At 43.6% G+C, this 19,726-nt stretch overlaps 1 long non-coding RNA gene across 3 annotated transcripts in view; it reads left to right on the forward strand.

Moving 5' to 3' along the window:
* The window catches only part of LOC106005587, a 197,814-nt gene that overhangs the window by 37,318 nt on the left and 140,770 nt on the right, over window positions 1–19,726 (forward strand). Inside the window, exon 4 of one of the 3 annotated variants that reach the window (XR_001179056.2) lies at window positions 4,466–7,308. The exons of the other annotated variants lie outside the window; for them this stretch is intronic. This is a non-coding gene — a long non-coding RNA (uncharacterized LOC106005587). Of the gene's footprint in view, window positions 1–4,465; window positions 7,309–19,726 lie in introns of those variants that run through there. 3 annotated transcript variants of the gene reach the window in all.

Here is a 19,726-nt window from a genome sequence, read left to right on the forward strand (position 1 = left end):
CTTTTCTCTGGACATTTTATATAAATGGAATCTGATAATATGTGGTCTTTGCATTGGCTCCTTTTATGTATCCAGAGTTCATCTGTGTTGTTGCAAGTAACAGTCGTTCATTCATTTTCATATTGAATAGTATTCTACTGTAAGGATGTGCTGTATTTCGTGTATCCATTGACCAACGGATAGACACTTGGCTTATTCCCATTTCCTAGCTGTTATGAATAATTCTGCTGTAGCCATTCGTGTGCATGGCTTTGTGTGGATGTACGCATTCAACTTTCAGGTGGATTCCTAGGAGTAGCATTGCTGGGTTTAATGGCAAGTTTGTGTTTAACTTTACAAAAAAAACTACCAAACTGGTTTTTAAAAAAGATCTTATTTATTTATTTGACAGAGATCACAAGTAGGCAGAGAGGCAGGCAGAGAGAGAGGAAGGGAAGCAGGCTCCCTGCCGAGCAGAGAGCCCAATGCAGGGCTCGGTCCCAGGACCCCGGGATCATGACCTGAGCTGAAAGCAGAGGCTTTAACCCACTGAGCCACCCAGGTGCCCCTACCAAACTGTTTTTAAAGTCGCTGTTGCATTTTACGTCAAACTCAGGTCCTGTGACCCTAACGTTCATATTCTTGGTCGCTATATTATAGAAATGTCTCACATTACCCAGTGCCATTAATAATTTATTAATGTTGACAATTCTTGCATGATGTCTGCTCTATCCTGGTCCTGGTCCTACAAGGCAGGAATAGAGAGGTCAAAGATAAGATTTTTTTCTGCCTTCTGGGGTAGTTTGGATTATTAATCACAGTTCTGCCATATGACCTCAGATTGCACTAGATGAGGGAGTGGATTTCCCTGACAACGACTTGGGCCATTGGGAAAGGCAGTTTCCCGCGTGTAGTCATTTGACCCCGTCTTGGCCTTAGAAGAATGGGTTTGAGCTTGGAATATTTCCTTACTGGGAGATTCAGTGCTCTCACCATCTGTACTGGGCTTATGGCCTTCCGAGGGGATATCTTTCTCTGTTCCCTGCTTGACACATACTGCTTTGTCCTCCTTGAGCACTTGAACCAATGGCTGTCATGCACACCCCCAGCTTTCTGCATTTCATCCCCCAGTGGGAAGGATTGGGTCCCTTCGGCAGCATGAAATGGGATAAGTTCTGTGTTGGCTGTTGGGGTAAGTTCTGTGTTGGATGGATCCGCTGGCCATGGGGGACTGACACATTGCACAGGGCTGGCTCTTGGGTACTCTGTCTCTTTTCTTGCTGCAAGTAAATGCTGGACCACAGCCTTGTGTGCATGCGGTCTGTTTCATGCAAATCATGAAACCAAGGTTCTCTCCCTTGGGTGCACTTATCTGCCTTTGAACTCTGGCTGCACTCATGTTATCTTCTATCCTATAGTACTGTCTGACTACCCAGTGAGATGGTGGAATGTGTCTTGCTGGTGGCCAAGGGAGCAGTAACAGAGAGGATGCAACCAGGCGGCTCGAATGTGCTTGTGTGTTTTTGCTTATCTTCTTGCACTCTTATGACCCACCATAGAAAAGCATACCCTCCTTAGCAGGCATACCCTGCTGCTCCTTGAGTCGGCAGCTGGGAACAAATATATGTGGAGCAGCTCTGATCTAACTCACATTTTAAACCTAAGTGCAGATCCCCAGTCTCTCCTTTTACTTAAGAAAACAAATGAGTCGGTCATGTTGATTCCAGTGTTGGCCATTGGGTGGCACTGTCAACTCTGGACAGCTTGGTTGCTGTGCTGGTTGTAAATACTTGTCCTTCCATAATCTGTACATAATCTGTACTTCTGGAATTTGCACACTAGGAATTTGCACACTATATTTCCATGTTCCTCCCGTGCTGGCTTTCTGTTGCAGGGTACTTCCTGGAAATCAGAAGGTAAGGAAGGAGGGGAATTTCTGTAGTTGAGACAGCAGAGGCTGGGTGATTCCAGACTCCACCATCCAAGGCTCAGGCAGCACCTTTTGAGCAATACTAGCCCCAGAGGAGGTGGCCCTGCTTTGAAACCTCATAAGACTGTAGCAGTATCTCCAATAGTACACTGGGTGCAGGCTCGTGGATCCAACCTAGAAGCGTTAACATCTTCTGACCTCTGGTTATCACCCTTCTGCTTTCTGATTTTCAGACCCCCCTTTTATTATATTATATTATATTTTATTTTTAGGTAGTTAACATACAGTGCAATATTGGTTTCAAGAGTAGAATTCACTGATTCATCACTTACATACAACACCCAGTGCTCATCACAACAAGTGCTCTTCTTTTTTTTTTTTTTTAAATTTTATTTATTTATTTGTCACAGAGAGAGAGAGAGCGAGCACAGGCAGACAGAGTGGCAGCAGAGACAGAAGCAGGCTCCCCACCGAGCAAGGAGCCCAATGTGGGACTTGATCCCAGGATGCTGGGATCATGACCTGAGCCGAAGGCAGCTGCCTAACCAGTTGAGCCACTCAGGCGCCCCAACAAGTGCCCTCCTTAATCCCCACCAGCATCTAGCCCATCCCCCATGTACCTCCCTCCACCAACCTTCAGTTCGTTCTCTATCAGTAAGAGTCTCTTACAGCTTGTTTCCCTCTCTCCTTTCTTTCTTTATCCCCTTCCCATATGTTCTTCTGTTTTCTTTCTTAAATTACACTTCTTTCACTTATCAGAATACACTCTAGCTCCATGCATGTTGTTGCAAATGGCAAGATTTCATTTTTTTGGGTGGCTGGTTAATATTCCTTGTACGTATATATACCACATCTTCTTTATCCAAATGTTGATGGACATTTGGGCTCTCTCTATAGTTTGGCTATTGTTGATGATGCTGCTATAAACATCAGAGTACAGGTACTCCCTTTGAATCTGTATTTTTGTACTCTTTGGGTACCTAATAGCACAATTGCTGAATTGTAGCATAGTTCTTTTGTTTCTTTTTTTAACTTTTTGAGAAAGCTCCACACTTTTTTCCAGAGTGGCTGCACCAGTTTGCATTCCCACCAACAGTGCAAGAGGGCTCCCCTTTCTCCACATCCTCGTCAGCATCTGTTGTTTCTTGTGTTGTTAGTTTTAGGCATTCTGACTGGTGTGAGGTGGTATCTCGTCATGGTTTTGGTTTGTATTTCCTTGATGATGAGTGACGTTGAGCATCTTTTCATGTGTCTATTAGCCATCTGGATCAGAGCCCCCTCCTTAAAGATTTTATTTATTTGAGAGAGAGAGAGAACATGAGAGGGGAGAAGGTCAGAGGGGGAAGCGGACTCCCCATGTGAGCTGGGACCTGGGATCTGGTTGCTGGATGCAGGACTGGATCCCAGGACTCCAGGATCATGACCTGAGCCGAAGGCAGTAGGTTAATCAACTGGACCACCCAGGCACCCTGGATCAGAGCCCCCTAACTAATTGTTCTTCCATCTACTCTTAAATCTTTTTAATTGATTCCTTTGTTTGGAACACCTAGAGTGCTTTCTGCTTTGCTGATACTGCTGCTTTCTGAAGCACCAGCGTAGGAAACCACTGATCTCAGGATGGATGGGAAGAAGGGGAATGATGGGAAATTGTCCACTTCTGTGTACGAGAAGAACATTGTCCAACCTTAATTCTAGAGGTTCAGGAGGGCTTCCAGATTATATCTATCTATATCTGTATCATCTCTATCTTTATCCATCTAATTATCTAACTATCTATTGATAATTTTTTTGTAAGTAGGCTTCATGCCCAGCCTGGGACCCAATGTGGGGCTTGAACTCACAGCCCTGAGATCAAGGCCTGAGCTGAGAGCAAGAGCCACCCAGGCTCACCTTCCAAATTATATTTGTGAATTCTTTTTCTCCTTATTTTTTTGTATCATGATGCATTGAACATAGAGAATCAGTGATTGAATGCGAACTAATTGATGATAGGACTTCTCTTGGGACTTTTGATTTCTTGTTTGTCCTGAATCTTGGCTGAACTGAGCCAGTGGTACACTGAGTTAGGTTAATTGGACACCATTCCTGGAACTCTGATTCTTTCTCTCCTACCTTGGCCCCCCATACAAAGTTAGTGACCCCAGGAGGTAGGCCAGCTAAGAGCTAAGTGACACGGCTCCCAAAATGGTGATCTTCCTACACTTAGCTACCTGGCCTGCCTCAGTTTACCTCATTCTCAGAATCCACATGGTCCCTTTTACCAAAGCCTGTCGAAATCCAGTTTTATAAACGATATTGGGGGAGTGATTAGGGCTGGAGAAACAGTCCCCAGGCATCGTTGCTAAAATGTCTCCTGGGATCTGCGACAGACCCCAAGGTCTCTGTTGATTACTTTAAGCAAAGCCCTTCAGTTTCTCTGCAGGGAACTTCTCTCTAAGTGACTACAATCAGGTGAGGCAGGTGGCTGAAGAAACAAGGCTGAACAATGGGCTTTCTGTTCAAGTTAGTTCATACCAGCAAGAAGCCCTACATCTGGGTTTTTTTTTTTTTTTTCAGCCTCACTTGGAGATGAAGGAAAGAGTTTGGTCACCCTGCTGTGGGAAAAATGGGCCATTATTGTCAAAAGAAGGCACCTGTCCTAGATTTGAGGGATGCATGGTGTCCTGGATGGTTTCTAGGTCTCAGTGGGCTGGACTGTTGACATCAGCTCATCCTTGTGTCCCTAAGAAGGATATGGATGTGAACGCAAAATCTTCGTGGAGCCAGACACCTGGGATCTGGGATCTGAAGCTGCCAGCGTCGTGTGAGCTCATCTCCTTTTCCCAACTCTCCGCTGGATAAATTCTGTTTCCTTTCAAGCGTATATCACACTGATTTCATTTCAGCTACACAACCAGCCCAGTCCTTATCACATGGACTCAGAAGCAGCTGGAAGGAAGGGCTTCTTCCTGGAGCCAGGTGCTCTGCCTTCAAGTACCAGCTGGCCCTCACCAGAGTCACGTGCCCTAGGGAAAATCACCGCACTTCTGAGAACCTCAGTTTCTCCACCTGTAAAATGAGAGTATCGCTCGAACCTGTCCTGCTTACCTCACAGGGTTGTGGTGACCATCTGAATGGATGATGTCATGTAAGTGTGGGGCAAAATGTCGTTCTCACCACCAGAAATTGTGGCAAGCACTCAATTAATTAAAACAGGTAACGTTTTCCCTGCCAGTCTTCAATTTTATCAATGAAGCATCTGGTTGACCCTTGGATGTCAGCTGGCTTGGGAATGCCATGACCGAAGTCTCCTACGTTCAGATGAGGAAGGTCTTCCATGTTCTAAGCTGCTGCTCCTCAAACTTTTTCATGAGTGCGAGTCACCAGGGATATTGTTAAAATGCAGATTCTGATTCGGTAGGCCTGAGATGGGGCTGGAAATTCTGCATTTCTCACAGACTCCCAGGTCACACCCTGGCTGGTGGCGTGAAGACGGCACTCGGAGTAGCAAGAATCCGAGAAGTCTCTTCCCTCGCTTCTCCTTTGATTTTATGCTGCACTTGTATTTGCTTGCTTCAAGCTCAAGTCCACCCTCTACAGCCTTGAAAAACCTAGTCAGCTCAACAGAAATCATATAGAAATGACTGCAAGTACCCTAGCTGTAGGAAGAAAAACAATGATGTTTGCAGAAGGACCAAAACTTGGCAGTCTACTGGGAAGGGTTTGTGGCACACCATTGGCTCTAAGCTTTGCCTAACACAAAGGGAACTGTCACACTGGTCAGAGCAGAGACGCCCATTTCCCTTCATCCTTTAGCAGCAAAAACTCGAGTACCTGCTTTTTTTTTGCCTTCCCGCATAGTGCTGACCCCCAATAAATGTTCAATGAGCTCAAAGTGGTTTAAGTGAGTAGGACATTGAGTAGTCTCCCCTTCCCCCTGTTAAAAGCCTGTCTGTCGCTTCAAACTTCAGAAAAGCTGGTGATGCCTTCATCAGAACCTCTGCCCGCCCCCCTGCACTGTTTCATTTCTTTCCACGTATAGCTGAACTAGCTCCCTGGCAGAGAACCCCCACCCCTCTTGTCCTGTAAGTTCAGATTTAGAAGGGCAAGGCAGGGAGAAAAGTCTCAGGCTCTCCAGTATCACCAGTAAAAGTCTCAGGCTCTCCAGTATCACCAGTAGCCCTGAAATAACCACATTTATTCTCATGTCTCATATTGAAATCCAAATCTCCCATTACTCATTTAGAGGAAACAAGTGGCACCCATCAGCTTAACACGCGGGCAACCGTCTTTCCCCTGTCCCCCAGAGCAATGGTCTTGCATGAAGGCCAAGTCCTTTGGACGTGAACAAGCCCGGTGTCGAAGCACAGGGTGACTCTCAAAACCCAAGCACTGAAAGATAGAAACTATTTTATTGTGTTTTTACATGACGAAGCCCTGGGGTAGTGCAAGGATCTTCCTTTTTTTGATGTTTTGCTCCTTTTCCTCTCTTTTCTCCCTCCCCACCCCCCACTTTCTTCTTTTCACCATTTTGTATAACACCCATGTCTTGGAGAATAGAAGAGTAACAAGGCAGAGAGAGGGGAAACAGGATTCAAATAAAGGAAAAATGGAAGGTAAATAGACTTCATAATTTTTGAAAGTGTGAGTATCAAGGTTTCAAGCTTTCCTTTTGCTCCCCACCAAACAAGCACGCAGGCAAATAAAGAAACCCTGTGGGGACCGACACAAGATGAACAAAGTTTTAGAAGCTTTTCCTCAGAAAAAAAGCCGTGCTGATTTACAAGCAGGGTGTCTCTTGTGAGGATTTGGAAGGAGATGAAAATGTATCACTAGCCATCGAGACATTTGTCAAAACAACTGAATTCTATGAAGTGGAAAGGATGAACGAAAGAACCAATATGAGGGAAAGAAGTTTGAAATGGGCTTTATTGTGTCAGAATTTGTCTGCAAAGACAGGGAAGCTTTCAACTGTGTGGGATAAAGGCTCTCACTAAATGAGAAACCAGCCGACCTTGGAGAGGGGCGTTTAATTTCAACTTGAAGGTCATTTGGCTTTGTCAACTCTGGATGTGTGGTCGAACCCTCTTACACTCGTACCTGTCTCGGGATTTTTCTTCAGTATCCTTCCTGGGCCCAGCGGGACCTGTCTGCTTTAGGAATTTTGTACCCATCTCTTGGATATGAGGAGGGGTGCGGGATACCTTGATTTATAGTCCCACCATGACTGTTCACAGAGGGGAGAGGTAATTCCCCAAAAGGAAAGAAAGATGCTGTTAACAGATGAATGTGGACTGGATGCTGGTCAACTGAAAACAACAAATACTTCCTGTACTTAGTGATACTTGGGGGTGCCTGGGTGGCTCAGTGGGTTAAAGCCTCTGCCTTCGGCTCAGGTCATGATCCCAGGGTCCTGGGATTGAGCCCTGCATGGAGCTCTCTGCTCCGCAGGGATCCTGCACTGCCCCCCCCCCCGCCTCTCTGCCTACTTGTGATCTCTGTCTGTCAAATAAATAAATAAATCTTAAAAAAAAATATATATATATACCATAAAACATTGTTAACTGTAGCCATCATGTTGTACATTGCATCCCTAGTAAAAAAAAATAAAAAAAAATAGAAGATGATACTTGGCTCTAATTTTGGATTCAGCCTCTGTTGATGTCACAGCTGCCTGGAGGACTCTGGGCATTTCCATGCACTACATTTGTCCTATGGAAGCATAACATCCCAGTAACAATGAGCACTCCTTGTGTTCAGATCTTGGTTCCTAAATAGCATTATCCACTAAAAGTTACCAGAGCTCCTTGGAGAAATGGCTGATAGCATGGCTGGAGCAAGAAAGGTACAGGTATACCTGAAATACATTTTTTTTTCCATCAGAAAATATGGAGTGCTAAAAAAAAAAAAAAAAAGATGGCAGCATGGCACAAAGATACAGAGGCCAACTCAAAACCGGTTCCTACTGGCCAAATCTGGGATAATCTGAGCATCAAAACCAATAATGGTACTTATGGGGTGTAGTCATGAGATTAAAGAAGAATTCATGTGTCTGTGTTGATATTAAGAAAGAAAAAGGCAAGAGAGAAGGGCCAGTGCTAGAGAATATCAACTAATAAATGTAGAACTCACATTTAGCAACCACCATGGAAATACCCAATTCCTGCAGGAATCAGCCATGTAGGCTGAGACCATTAGGTGAACTATTCGGGGCAAAAGTGTGGTACCAACTCAAGGTATCTCGACCCAGAATCCTTGATCTATTCACAGTAAAGGCATCTTGGGAATGCAACAATGTGAAGGCATCACCTTAGCTGAGTAATCAGACTTATCATCACATGGTTCCTGCTTTGAGTGCTGAGCATGTCACAGAAACACTTATGCAGCATTCTTGCCAAAAACACAACCAATGAGGAGGCAAGTTGATATATCCAGGTTGAGGGACATTACGCAAAACACTGGCCTGGGCTTTTCCGAAACCATTGATGTCCTAAAAACAAGCAAGCAAACATTTGAAAAATTTATTTACTTATTTATTTGTTAGAAAGAGAGGGGAGAGAAAGAGAGAGAGAGAGAACACAAGCAGAGGGAGAGGCGGGCTCCCTACTGGGCAAGGAGCCTAATGTGGGACTTGATCCCAGGACCCTGGAATCATGACCTGAGCTGAGGGGCAGATGCTTAACCGACTGAGCCACCCAGGTGCTCCAAGCAAACATGTTTGAGAGCTGTTCACAATTACCTGCGATATGTGAGTTGTGAATGGGTCCTGGACCCTCACCCTCCTCCCCAAAATCCAGCTCTGAAGGACATTATAGGGACAACTGGGAAAATTTGAATATGGGCTAATTATTAGATGATAGTATTAGATTGATAGTAAATCTCCAGAATGTGGTAAACTATAATTTTATGACTCAATGTCCTTGTTTTTAGGGAATACATGACAAGCTCTATAGGATTGAATTTACGCTCAGATGGCTCAGCCCTATATGGCAAAATGTTAACAACTTGTCACATATAAATGTAAGATGTTTGTTTTTTTGTTGCACCGTTCTTACAACTTCTCCACAAATGTGAAGTCTTTCAAAATGAAAAATTGGGTAACAGTATGTCTGTAGGGCTCCCAGTCTGGGTAAGGGAGTTGGGTTCACTCTCAGCCTTTCTGGGTCTTCCTCTTCCTCCGCAAACCGCAGCACTGGTGACAGTCACTTTTTCGGATTTTCATGGTAAAAGGTGTTGGCGTCCCCAGCCATTGACCAAAACTGTGCTCAAAGGATGTGTCTCCAAGTCCGACTTGGAGAGAGAAATGGACTTCTTGGGAAGGTGGGTCCTGAAGTGGCTGGCAGTGAATGTACGAGCTCGCGTCCTACGGGTATGGTCTTTGGGACTTGCCAAGTGAGCTCCCTGAATCGTGAAGATTAGTCCAGAATCGCAAGTCAGCTTATGTCAGTTGGATGGGGACCCCGAAACCTCAAAAGAAAAAACTCACAGATTTGACCATATGTCAATTAAAATTGCCGAGGTGTAAGATGGGTTGAGCTCTAAATAATGAGAACTCATGGCAGACTTACTGTCCCCAATACTCACTACACATTGATTTATTCTTATATTTTCCCCAAAGGATTGATCGATTGATTGATTGATTTGCTAGAGAGCGAGAGTGTGCCCGTGGGGGTAGTGGTAGGGGGTAGGGCAGAGGGAGAGGCAAACAGACTCTATACTGAACCCAGAGCCCTCCAGGGGCTCCATCTCACAACCCCAAGATCATGACCTGAGCGAAATCAGGAGTTGTCGCTTACCGACAGAGCCACCCAGGGGCCCCTACAAGTTGATTTAAAACAAAAACAACCCAGTAGGAAATAGGAGATCATTAGGCGATTTACAATGCAGGACATGCAAATGACCAGCAGAAATCTGAAACTGTGCAACTTCCCTAGTGTTCGAAGATTTTAAATTTGAATTTGAAATGAAATATAATCATATATTCCTCAGATTGGAAAAAAAATATTGAAACAGTTGATGTTATCTAGAGTAGGAAAGGAAATAACATTGTATACACTGCTGGTATGACAGTAAATCATTACAACATTCTTAGGAAAGACATTTTCTGTTAGAATTTTAAAAAGGGCACATGCTTTGATATAGAAGTTACACTTGGGGAATCCATGCTAGAGGAGGAAGTCATCAGTAGTTAAGGATATGTGTTAGTAGCTAAGGATATGTTGTATATAAGAGTGCTTCTGATAGCTCTTGGAGGCAAAAGAAACAGGGCCAACCTGAAATGGAGACCATTTGAATGTCTATTAACAAGGGAATGGGTGATGAATAATGGTTCATTCATTTACTGGACAGATATTTTTTGAGCATCTGCCATATGCCAGTCATGCTTCTAGATAGTGGGGATAGGGCAATGAATAATGCAGACTTTGTCCGTGTGTGTGTGTGTGTGTGTGTGTGTGTGTGTGTGTAGCAAGGAAAGAGAATAAATAAGAAAAAATAAGGAAGATAATCTAGTGACACATGCTACAAAGAAAATAAGAGGAAGATAATGGATGATGAGCATCCATTGGATGGGGGTTGGATGGGGGTTGTGTTTGAATAAGGTGGTCAGGGATGCCTCTCTGAGAAGGTGACATTTGAACAGAGACCTGAATAATGACAAGGACCCAGGTCTGAGAAGTTCTTGGTGGAAAGTGTACCAGGCAGAGGGAATAGCAAGTGTGAATGGGCAGGAGTGAGTGCTTGAACAGTAAAAAGAGCAGTGTGGCTGGAGCCTCCTGGGAGAGGAGGAAAGTGATACGATGTGAGGTAAGAGAGGGTGGTGGGTGCAACTTGTATAGGGCTTTGAGGCCATGAAAGGAGTTTGTTTTGTACTTAGTATATGTAGTAGGGGTTGAGATTTTAACATACCACACTCAAGTTATGTACCTGTATCTGTATATATAACTATTTTACCTATATCTACCATCTGTATTTATATCTCTGTTTATGTATCTGTATCTATCCATACCTACAGACATAGGTATAGGTATATCTCCTTTACTCTTTGGCACTACTTACATTCAGCTATTGGAAAACTTTTTAAAATTGTTTTTCTAACAACTTGGGTATATACCTTTACTTTCTTAATTTGCAAATTTTATGAAGCCTAAATATGTATCTAGTATTTCCAATGAAAATTTGACATCTGAATAGAGATGTGTTGCCAGTGTGAAGTACACACTGGATTAAGAAAAAAAAACATGAATGTGAGAGATGTCAATAATAATTATAAAATATTGGCTACATGTTGACTTAATCCATTCCTTTTTATTGTGGAATTATATTCTCATATACTGCAGTTTGTTGTTAGACATTTGGTTTGCTTTTTACCTTTGGGTTCTAGTGAATAATGCTGATAGGAACATTTGTGTACAGGTTTTTGTGTGGACCATGTTTTGATTTCTCTTGGGTATATATGGAGGAGCGGAATTGCTGAGTCTATGGTTTTTGCTTTCTTAAATGTGGCTACTAGACAATTTAAAATTACACTTGTGGCTTGCATCATTTCTTTTGCACAGGGCTGGTTTAACCAAATCACATTTTCTCAGGAATTCCCATTCTGCTGAGTAAAGGGAAGATACTTAAATTGGCTGATTAGAAGTGTTTGTCCCTTACAGTTTCAAATAGTGATTTTTCCCCCTTATGTAAAGCAATCTCTTCCAGGTAAGATTTCAGCTGGTTTAAAAATTCATTTCCCTTAGGGACCATTTATTTTTTCTTTTTTTACCTGCTTCCAAAGATGGTGTTGTTCCAGAGAGAGCTTAAGGAGAGGCCAGTGGTTCCCACTTTCTTCTTGGGGTCTTGATTGGTCCTAAGAAGTGTGGTTGGTTTGATCTTAGCTCTGGGGATCTGGCAGGCTTGCTCATGAGGAGTGGTGGAAGAAGCCACCAGGAGAAGTCTCTGGCCACTGCTTAACTCAGCATGCCTCTCGGCCATTTATCCCCTGCTCTGGTGCTTCCGTGTTGGATCAGGAATGCCACCGCTTGCCCTAGCATAGGTGCTCCCTTAGACCTTTCCTAACCTAGGCACCACATAGGTTCGTTCCTCACTTAGACCTTTCCAAACTTGTGCAACTCCAGCACCATGCCGGACATGGAGAACTATTCTAGGGGATGAGAATGTTCTCGAAATACTACACCCGAGTGGCGAGGAGCAAGTTGTCCTGCCCTGGCAATTTTCCAGAGGTACCTGGACATTTCTATCTCTTCTTGCCTTCCACTCCAAGGATGGAGCCAAGTGATTTCATGGAATTTGCCAAGATTCTTGGAGACCTTGACTTTTAAAATTATAAGTGATGTGGGGATGGTTACCCAGGTATATACATTGTTGCATATATAATAATCGTACTCACCAAACCATACGCTTAATATGGGTGCATTTTATTCCATATAAATTGTATCTCAGTTAATTTGAGTTAAGAAGAGAACAAGTCAGATTTATATACATTATCTTAAGAAGATATTTATGATACAGAATTAAAATATATTTTTGCATGAAAAAAGAAAGTTGCAGAGCAATGAGCAAAGATAACATTTTTGTAGTTAAAAAAGGGAGAAAAAAAAGGGAAAAAGGCCACATATGTGTTTTGTATTTCTAATGTAAACAGAGAGATTGTGGAAAAGAACACAAACTGCTTCATGAGGAAGAGACTGGCTGGAGACTGGAGGTGGGAGAAGGGATTATATTTTACTTAGAGCTTTTCTGGATTGTTTGGCTGGTCATAACGAGCATATAAGATAAATGTTATTTTTTGATAAAAAAACACAGTAGAAGGGCACCTGGGTGGCTCAGTGGGTTAAAGCCTCTGCCTTCAGCTCGGGGCATGATCACAGGGTCCTGGGATGGATTCCCCACATCGGGCTCCCTGTTCTGCAGGGAGCCTGCTTCCTCCTCTCTCTCTCTGCCTACTTGTGATCTCTGTATGTCAAATAAACAAATAAAATCTAAAAAAATAAATAAAAATAAAAAACACAGTAGAGAGAAAATAATAATCATAACAATAGCAATAAGAAAAGACGTCAGTTAAGCTTGATAATTGTCCCTTGGTTCTGGAGGAAGACACCATGGGTTTTTTCATTGAAAAAGTCCTGTCTAGGTTTTTATTCTGCTTCGAAGTCTTTGCGTTTTGACTAGTTACTCCTGGCGTGTCCTCTCATTGCATCTCGAGCCTTTTCAAATAACATTTATTCAACTTTATGCTTTTACAGGAAACTTCAGACTTTAATCTGGATTTCCCTAGTTTTCCCACTACTGTCCATTTTCTATTCCAGGATCCCATGTACAATGCCACGTTGCACTTATTTTATTTTACCTTTTTCAGATTTTTTGAGATATCATTGATATATAATATCATAAAAGTGTAAGGTGTACCAGGGGATGATTTGAAAAGCATGTATTTTGGGAAATGTTTGCCCCAGTAAGGTTAGTCAACAGCTCCCTCACCTAACGTAATTAACATTGTGTTGTTATGGCAAGAACATTAAATCCCTATTCCCAGTTGCCGCTTCCAATTATTCAGCACAGTATTGGCAAATGTAGTAACTCAGATCCCCAGAACTCATTCCTCTTGTAACTGAAAGTTCATGTCCTTTAACCAACATGTCCCCCTCCCTTCCCTCCTCAGCCCCTGACAAGCGCATTCCACTCTCTAGCTTTATTGAGTTCAGTGTTTTCAGGTTCTACGTGTAAGTGAGATCGTACAGTATTTGTCTTAGTCAGACTTATTTCACTTAGCATAACACCCTCCAGGTCCTTCTGCGTTGTCACAAATGGTGGGATTTCCTCCTTTTTTGGTGGCTGACTAATATGCCACAGTATGTATGTATCACATCTTCTATATCCATTCGTCCACTGATGGACACTTAGATTATTTCCATCGCACTGCATTTAGTCCTCATGTGTCCCTGGTTTCCTCTGCTCTGTGACAGTCTCTCATTTGTTCCCTGGTTTTTTAAGAACTTGACAGTTTTGAGGAGGACAGATCAGGTGTTTCGTCGAATATCTCTCATTTTGGGTTTGTCTGAAACTTTTTCACACATTGTAGGCCGGGGGATGGATTTTGGGGAGGAATAGCACGGAAGTATGTGCCACCAACATGAATGATCGATAGCAAAGCTGATCCTGATGTTGGAGTACCGATCGTGTCCGCCCGGCTTCTCCACTGCGCGGTGACTAATTTTCTTGTTCGTACTCAAGCTGTTCTCCCTGATTGTTAGAAGCGGGTTGCTATGTCCAGCACACACCCAGGGGAGGGAAGTTGGAATTCTCTGTACAGATGTGTCCCTTTTCACTCTATGTGTTTATTTATTCAACGGTTTATTTACACAAGCATGGACTCCTATCTATTTCTACTTTGGGTTATAAGCCCAAATACAGAAATACGTACATTATTTATTTTGTTGCTTATATTGTTCCAACTTTGGCCACCGGGGGGCGCCGATCGGCTCCCCTTGAACTGCCCCACTCCTTTTCCTGAGCACTTCTTCCTTTTCGTCCCTATAAAATGATCCAGGCTCATCTCCTACTGTCTCTGCCCTAGATCTAGAATCATCCATTTTTCTGAGGAGCACGGGTTCCTTTTATAGGCGAATGGTATTAAGAAACCAAGGCTGGCGGCTGGAAGACAAACTTTATTTTCATTGTTCTACTTGTCCATGTTCTCCATTAGGCTTATAAGCCTCACACAGGGTGGTGTGTGTGTGGGGGAGGGGTTGGGGGGTGCAGTTTAGCTCTCTTTCTCATCGTATTATCTCCTATGCCTAAAATCTGTTCCTTTTGAATGAATGAAGTTTATTGGAATGCATTTTCATTCCTTTCTTTCCTTTTTTCTATATAGTTGCTAAACTTATTTCCATGGAATGCTGTCATACAGCTACATCAAAAAAACATGAAATGTCTTCACTTTCTGTCACGAATTGACTGATATCTTCTATAACAAAGACATGTGTAAAGCGTTCATTGGGTATGGACTACCACACGTGCATTTCGCCAGCAGTCACCCACAGTCGATGCAGATCTACAATTCTGTCACTTGTTTTTATTCCTGGGCAGGGATTTGAAAAGGAAAGATACATTGTTTCTCCCTTTTGCTGTTCTTCGCCTTCCGCTCATTTCCATATGTCAAAACTGGACTGGGTGCTTCACATTGCCTTTCTGTCTTACTGTCTAAACCAAGCTCTCCCTGTCTCTGAGTCCCATGAATGCTGTGTTTATACTCTCGCTGTGCTATTTACCTTTTATTAATTGTACTTATTTGTGTACGTTATGATGCTCCTATAAGACTAGAAGTCGATTGCAGGCAGAGTCCATATCAGATTCAACTTCTCGCCGACAAATAACAAGGAATCAGCTGTTCAGAGGGAATTGGAAATTAAAAAAAAAAAATCAATGCACTTTTTAATCTATGTTATCTATCATAATGTGTAATCATAGTGAAATTCCAGGAGAAAGGAAAAAGCAAAACAAATAAATTGGTTGATTAAAAAGAATGGGAAACTATAAAAATTAAATTCTAGCTATAAAATTACAAGTGATCTCTATGTGGAAGGTAGCTAAAAAAAAAAAAAATCTAACATTACTGTGCAATTCCCTTCTCATTCTTAACCCCTCGGATTTTGTCATACAGACAGCACCAACCATCATCAGTAACCTCTGGCCCTGAAGAGGATATGGTGAGAAAGTCAAAAGATACAGGTCTATAAAAATCTGACCTAGAATTACAGAAGCTATACATACGAGAAAATTTATGACAGTGTTGTTTGTAACAAGGAAAAATAGCACAAACTGGAAATAACCTGTGTGTCCACCAGCAGCAAGTGACTGGGTAGAGTTCCGTCTAGCTGTACTACGGAGTGCTGGATAGCCGTTAAAAACAGATGAGCTCTCTAGCTGTTTTCCTGTGAGAGCGGGAAGGCATGGTGTGCCGATGAGTCAAGATCTTGTAAGACCACCGCCCCCTGCGAGTCAGGCGGGTGCAAGGTGGGACCAGCCTGCTGGGAGGGGGCAGAGGTTCCAGCGGCCCCACAGGGAGGCCAGGGCAGGCTCTCATTCAGGAAAGGGCATGCTCACCTTGTATCTTAGTCTGTTCAGGCTGCGATGAGAGAATGCCCTAAACTGGGTGGCTTATAGACAGCAGAAATTGATTTCCCTGCAGTTCTGGAGGCTGGGCAGTCCAAGATCAAAGCGCTGGTAGATTTGGGGTCTGGTGAGCCTTCTTCCTGGTTCGTAGGTGGTCGTCCTTTTGCTGTGGCCTCCCCCGTGGTGGAAGGGGGAAGGGAACTTTCTGGGGACTCTTTTACAAGGGCACTAATCCTCTTGATGAGGGCTCCGCTTTCATTTCCAGTCCCACTTCCAAATATCATCACTCTTGGGGATTATGACTTCAACATATGAATGTGGTGGGAGGGGGGATGCAATCATTCAGTCCTTTGCACCTTGTCTTGGCCATGGTCTGTTAGTTTCATCAGTTCCTGCCGGAAGTAGGGATTTCCTTGGGGGCGGCTCATGTCGTCATGGTATCTGGAATTTTGATGAGAGAGAACCAGTTTACATGGATCAAATTTTTGTTCCTGGTATTTGAAAATTCTGAGCTTTATCTTTTAGAGAGGGGAGATTAAGAGGGCTGGGCATCAGCCTTCCCCTTTTTACTTAATGAGAAAGGGTTTTTAGAGCATGTAAAATGCCATTTCTATCCATTCAAAGGGAGGACTCACTCACATCAGAGAAGGCGCTCCAACTCAGTGGTGTCAAAGGAACGTAAATCAAAGCCACAATGAGATGACTCTCTCAGGCTGGGGAAGAAAAGGGAAAAGAACACTCAGATCTACTACTGATGGGGAAGCAGGGAAAGGGTTGCTGGCTTACATCCCTGATGAAGACAAGAATTCCTAGCTGGGGCGCCTGGGTGGCTCAGTGCGTTAAGCCTCCGCCTTCGGCTCAGGTCATGATCTCAGGGTCCTGGAATCGAGCCCCGCATTGGGCTCTCTCCTAAGCAGGGAGCCTGCTTCCTGCTTCCCCCCACTCTCTGCCTGCCTCTCTGCCTACTTGTGATCTCTGTCTGTCAAATAAATAAATAAAATCTTAAAAAAAAAAAACTGTTAAAAAAAAGAATTCTTTCAGCAGTTTTGGCCACATTTGTTCAAATTAAAATATGCAGATTATTTAAACACATTATATAACGTTTGGTATACCTAACATAGTAGAGGTGATAACACACATGCAAAGTATGAAAAAAAGGCAAAACAAGCCTTTGTGAGCCTGAGAATCAGATCATCACCAACACCACCGAAACCCCTCCCTCCCTGCAAACTCCTCCCCATATAACCACAATCTTATTCTCTTGCTTTGTTCTATTAAAAACAGTTAAAAAGAAATACATAGACTCTTTGATCCGGCAGTCTCTCTCCTGGGACTTCATCTCGTAGAAATAAAAAGCCCTGGTGCATACGGACATTTGTACAGAGGATATTTATTACAGCATTGTCTGCAGTTGGAAAAGAGGGGACACATGCGAATGCTCGTTAATGACTGAATAAATTACAGGACATCCACACCATAGAATTTTGTGCAGCCATTAAAAAGCGATGAATTAGAGGAAGACCAGATGCCTTGGAGGGATTTCCACGGCATATTGTAGAATGAGAAACCAGGAACCAGGAAAGTGTGTATAAAATGACGAATGCCTGTGGATTGTATAGACTGTGCAAATACTCGTATTTGCATGCGACTCTGTGAAAGTAGAGACAGATTTGGAAGGATGTGCTAGGTTGTCAAAAGGGATTACTGGAGAGAGGGAGAGCAGGCTGGGGAGAGGAGCAAAAGGAAAGAAAGGAGGAAGGAAGGAAAGAAGGAAAGAAAGAAAAAACAACAACAGAAAAGCTTCTCTGGCCTCCCGTTGCTTTATCAGAGAAGCAGGGATTAAAAAGTCCCATCTTGTTTTTGTTCTAGGGTTTGCGTGAGCATTTCCTGGGATGATGCAAAAGTTTTTTTTTTCTTGGAAAACGTTCAGGGCTCTGCCTAAATGCGAGTCGGTGGGATTTGTTACAAAGTACAGATGATACTTACGATGGTGGTGAGATTTTGAGCAAATAGTTTTCTGGTTCTCGGCCTAGTCTGGTTTCATCTAGCAGACAAGGGTAATGATAAACAACCTAATTAATGGCTGGGGTCCTTCCTGGTGAGCTGTTGAGATCACGCCGCCTGGATACCTTTACTGTGTATATCCGTGCATTGACAGCCATCAACCCTGATTAAGTCAGCAGTATGATTGCTAACCCCCCCCCCCCACCGTTTTGCATTTCACCCACGCCATCTTTAAAACAATGCTGTTGGGTCTGCCCCACACTGGAGATCTACACTGTCTCAGGGCCACACCGCCCTTGGATTCTTTCCATCCCAATGAAATGGCGGTCCCCAGGCTGATAGACACTCTGATTTGTTTGCTGGGGCTGCGGTCACAGACTACGACGGACTGCTGGCCTCCAACAAGAGAAGCTTACTCTCTCCTAGTTCTGGAGGCCAGAGGTCCAAAGTCAAGGTGTTACCGGGACCACGCTCCCTCTGAAGGTTTTAGGGGAGGATCCTCCCTCTTATTAGCTCCTGGTGATCGCTGACAACGCTTGACTTGGCTGCGTCACTCTGATCTCTACCTCCATCGTCACCTGGCCTTCCCCTACTATGTCTCTGTGTCCAAATCTCTTTCTTATAAAAGGACACCAGCCACTGGATTTAGGGGCTACCCTCCTCCATAATGACCTCATCTTAATCTAACTACTCACATCTGCAAAGACCCTAGTTCCAAACAGGGTCACGGTATCAGGCTCTGGGTGGAGATGAATTTTGGGGGGACCCTATACAGACATAAGATGGGGTTTTATTCTCTCTTTATTCCCTGCTTCCAGTCTTCTGCTTGAAGAGGAGCCTCTTGAGGAGCCCTAGAGATGGCATTGCCCATTCTGATACAAATCAGAATGTGGCTTTCACCACTTTGACCACTGAGATCTGTAGTGGAACCCTTGGAACATAACCAAACCCCTATTGTCAGGTGGGATGGGGGGGTGGGGTGGAATGCTCTGGGAACCTTTATGTTGCATTTGGGCAGAGATTGTAAGCCTGTGGCAACCTCCAGTCACCCTTTTGCTTGACCTTATTTGGTACTCTCATGAGCAAGATTTTCCTTAATTTTTACAGAAATGTGAAAGACAAGCAGGCATGAATTTCAAAACCATAACAAACGTTGGGGACAAAGAACCTTGAGGTATAGCATAGTCATTAGGCAAATTCAACTTTTCAGCCAATGACCTGCAGACAGTGCATTGTCCTTGCTCTCTACAAAGGAGCCGATCGTCCCATGAAGTGGCTCAGACGCCACTGGCCTGACCCAGAGCCACTGTCTGTTGGTCTCACTTTCTTCCCACCAGACAGAGGACAGTCACCTGTTGCTACCTTTGGAGATGTGCTCAAGGCTTTCCTCTGACAAAAATGAGGCTTCACGATGAAAAGCTCAAGGAAAGGTCTTTAAAACTGTGCCAATCATGGGGCACCTGGGTGACTCAGTCATCTGTGTCTGTCTTCGGCTCAGGTCATGATCCCAGGGTTCTGATATCGAGCCCCAAGTTGGGCTCCCTGCTCAGTGGGAAGCCTGCTTCTCCCACTTCCCCTGCTTGTGTTCCCTCTCTCACTGTCTCTTTCTCTCTCTGTCAAATAAATAAAATATTTTTTAAAAATTGTGCCAATCATGTTAATAATCACAACTGGCTTATTTTTAACCTATCTTTATGGTAGAATGCATGTAACATAAAA

This window comes from Mustela putorius, unplaced genomic scaffold (assembly GCF_011764305.1).
Source record: "Mustela putorius furo isolate JIRA1106 unplaced genomic scaffold, ASM1176430v1.1 tig00004007_pilon_pilon_pilon, whole genome shotgun sequence".
Taxonomy (NCBI): domain Eukaryota; kingdom Metazoa; phylum Chordata; class Mammalia; order Carnivora; family Mustelidae; genus Mustela; species Mustela putorius.